At 41.1% G+C, this 4,145-nt stretch overlaps 1 pseudogene; it reads left to right on the top strand.

Annotated features, from left to right (window-relative positions):
* The first annotated feature begins 1,737 nt into the window (after positions 1 to 1,737).
* Positions 1,738 to 3,667, top strand: LOC118857845 (annotated as a pseudogene).
* Positions 3,668 to 4,145: the final 478 nt, after the last annotated feature.

Here is a 4,145-nt window from a genome sequence, read left to right as displayed (position 1 = left end):
ACTTCCACAGGATTTTGAATTCCAAATTTTCTCCCCATCTTTCCCATCCCCCACCCCCAGGACAGAGTGCATTTTGATTACCTCTTCCTCTAATCTGCCTTCTTTCCTATTACCACCCTCCCCTTTTTTTTAATCCCTTTCCCTTCTGTTTTCCTGTAGGGTAACATAGATTTCTATACCCTATTGCCTGTATATCTTATTTCACAGTTGCACACAAAAACGATTTTTAACATTCATTTTTAAAGCCTTGAGTTCTGTATTCTCTCCTTCCCTCCCTCCCTACCACCCTCAATGAGAAAGCAAGCAATTCAATATAGATTATACATGTGTAGTCATGCAAAACACTTCCATAATAGTTAGGTTGTGAGAGACTAACTATATTACCCTCTATCTTGTCCTGCCCTCCATTTATTCTATTCGTTCCCTTGACCTATCCTTCCACAAAAGTGTATCCTTCTGATTGCCCCTTCCCCCAATCTACCATCCCTTCTATTATCTCCCCTCTTTTATCCCCTTCCTCCCTGCTTTCCTGTAGGGTAAGATAGATTTCCATACCCAATTGAGTGTGTATGTAATTGCCTTCTTGAGCCAAATATGATGAAAGTAAGGCTCATTTATTCCCTTCTACTTGCCCCCTCTTCTTCCCCTCCATTGTAAAAGTTCTTTCTTGCCTCTTTTATGCAAGATGGTTTACTACATTCTGCTTCTCCCTTTCTCTTTCTCCCAGAACATTCCTCTCAACTCTTAATTTTATTTGTAGGTATCATCCTTTCATATTCAGCTCACCCTGTGCCCTCTATATACATGTACACACACACATATATATACACATATGTATGCATATATGCATACATACACACAAACATATATAGTGTATGTATATATGTATGTGTGTGTGTGTGTGTGTGTGTGCACGCGTATATTACCTCTAACTACCCTAATACTGAGAAAGGTCTCTTGAGTTACAATTGTCATCTTTCCATGTAGGAATCTAAAGAGTTCAACTTTAAGGGACTTACCTTATGTAAGTACTCTTTCCTGTTTACCTTTCCATGTTTCTCTTAATCCTTGTAATTGAAAGTCCAATTTTCTATTCAGCTCTGGCCTTTTCAACAAGAATGCATGGAAGTCCTGTATTTCATTGATACTCCATTTTCCCCCCTGAAATATTATACTCAGTTTTGCTGGGTAGGTAATTCTTGATTTTAAGCCTATCTCCTTTGACCTCTGGAATATCATATTCCAAGCCTTCCAATCTCTTAGTATAGAAGCTGCTAAATATTGTTTTATCCAGATTTTGTTTCCATAATACTTGAATTGTTTCTTCCTGGTTGCTTGTAACATTTTTTACTTGACCTGGGAACTCTGGAATTTGGCTACAATATTCCTAGAAGTTTTCCTTTTGGGATCTCTTTCAGGAGGTGATCAGTGGATTCTTTCCATTTCTATATTACCCTCTGGTGTTGTATTGGGTCAAATGCTTTTCCTGCATCAGTTGAGTTAATCATATGATTTCTGTTAGTTTTGTTGTTGATATGATCAATTATGCTGATAATTTGCCTAATATCGAATCAGCCTGGCATTCCTGGTATAAATCCTACCTAATCCAAGTGTATTATTCTCAGGACAAGGTGCTGTAATATTTTTGTGCCAGAAACCAGAGTGGTGACCTTAGTCCCTCCAGCCAACAGTTCCCAGCCCCACTGCCACCACCTCCTTGACGCTGTTCAGGATCCTGTCTTTTTCTTCAAAATGGAGACCATTGTTTGATGCTGCCCATTCTTGTCAAGAGTATCCCAAATCTTTCACCAGAAGGCTGGCAAATCCCTGCTCTTCTATGCCCAGAATTGCCCCCAAATGATGGAAGTTGGATCCAAACCTGCTTCTCCGGCTATGACCACTTCACCAATTCACTTTTGACAAGCAAAAGAAACACCTCCAGCCAATGAGAAGGACAAAACTTCCAAGCCTGTGGCACAGCATGCTGATGATTCTCAGCAGACCACTGGTGGATCCCAGCTTCCCTCTGGCCATCCAACCTCTTTCATGAGTCAGGGAACTGCCAGCAAATGCCCCTTCCTAGCGGCTCAGATAAACTAAGGAACCAGCAATGTCTTCCAGAAGGCCAATCTAGAACTTCAAGAGGAAATACACGAAATGCAGGCAGTGAGGAAAGAAGTTGCTCAAACTCCAATTAATCCTGCTGTGATTAATCTCAAGACTGGTAGAGAAGACCTGAATGGTTTGCTAAAGAATTTTCAGGATCTCATGCAAAAGCAAAGACCAGAAAGGGTATCCCATCTCCTTCAGGACAACTTTCCAAAATCTGTTTCCACTTTTCAGTATGATTGAGAAAAAAATTGAAGAGAAGAAAAATGATCATACTTACCATGTGTTTAAAACCGTGAACCCAAACGCACACATTTTCCCAATGGCAGATAACTACACGGATTCTCTTGTTACTACTAAAAAGCAGTCGTCTGTCTGGTGCAGCAACGACTACGTAGGAATGAGTCGTCATCCTCCGGTGTGTGAGGCAGTTATGGAAACATTAAAACAACACGGTGTTGGAGCAGGTGGTACTAGAAATATTTCTGGAACTAGCAAATTTCATGTTGATTTGGAAGGAGAAATGGCTGACCTCTACCTCAAAGATGCAGCATTACTGTTTTCATCCTGCTTTGTTACTAATGACTCCACCCTCTTCACGTTGACCAAGATGATGCCAGACTGTGAAATTTATTCTGGTTCTGGGAACCATGCCTCCATGATCCAAGGAATTCATAATAGCAGAGTGCTGAAGTATATATTTTGCCATAATGATGTAAGCCATCTCAGAGAGCTGCTAAAGAAATCAGACCCCTCAGTCTGTAATATTGTTGCATTTGAAACCGTTCACTCAATGGATGGAGCGTTATGTCCATTGGAAGAACTATGTGATGTGGCCCATTAATATGGGGTAATTACCTTTGTGGATGAAGTCCATGGCATGGGATTATATGGTACTCGAGGAGGTGGGATAGGTGATCATGATGGAATCGAGCACAAAATGGATATCATTTCCGGAACCCTTGGCAAAGCCTTTGGCTGTGTTGGAGGCTACCTCTCCAACACAAGTTCTTTAAAAGACACCATGCGATCCTACACCACTGGCTTCATCTTTACAACTTCCCTCCCTGCAATGCTTCTGGCTGGAGCCCTCAAATCGGTCCGCATCCTAAAGAGTGCTGAAGGTCGAGCCCAGCACCAGCAGCACCAACGCAATGTCAAATTTATGAGACACATACTGATGGATGCCGGGCTCCCCGTGGTTCACTGCTCCAGTCACATCATTCCAATTCTGGTGGCAGATGCTGCTAAAAATACAGAGGTCTGTGACAAATTTATGAGCAAACATAACATCTACTTCCAAACCATTAACTACCCCACAGTCCCCCGGGCAGAAGAGCTGCCCCTCATTGCACCAACCCCCTACCGCACTCCACAGATGATAAACTATTTCCTGGAGAACCTGCAGGATACTTGGAAATTTGTTGGGCTGGACCTGAAGCCTCACTCCTCAGCAGACTGTAACTTCTGTAGGAGACCCCTACAGTTTGAAGTCATGAGCCAGAGAGAGAAAGCCTACTTCCAGGGCATGAGCAAACTGGTTTTTGTCAGTGTCTGAATCCCGCCTCCATATCTCTACCTGCTGTCCCCCAGTCTCCTCTCTGTTTCGTCTCTGTAGTCTTTATATATGAATTAACTTATCTTAAATTTTAACCCATAGTAGAAACATAGTTCTGAAAATAAATCCCTATTAAAGCATTATGGTCTGGTTCTATTTTTAAAAAAAATTTGCATCTGTATTCATTAGGGAAATTGGTTTATATTTTCTTTATCTGTTTTGACTCTTCCCGGTTTAGGTACCAATACCATATTTGTATCATAAAAAGAATTTGGTATGACTTCTTCTTCACCTATTTTCCCAAATAATCTACAAAGTATAGGAATTAATAGTTCTTTAAATGTTTGGTAGAATTCACTTCTAAATCCATCTGGCCCTGGAGATTTTTTTCCTAGAGAATGCATTGATGGCTTGTTTGTTTTCTTTTTCTGAGATGGGGTTATTTAAGTATTTTGCTTCCGCTTCTGTTAATCTGGTC

Source organism: Trichosurus vulpecula, chromosome 7, assembly GCF_011100635.1.
Source record: "Trichosurus vulpecula isolate mTriVul1 chromosome 7, mTriVul1.pri, whole genome shotgun sequence".
Classification (NCBI taxonomy): domain Eukaryota; kingdom Metazoa; phylum Chordata; class Mammalia; order Diprotodontia; family Phalangeridae; genus Trichosurus; species Trichosurus vulpecula.
This window is presented reverse-complemented; position numbering and strand designations above follow the sequence as displayed.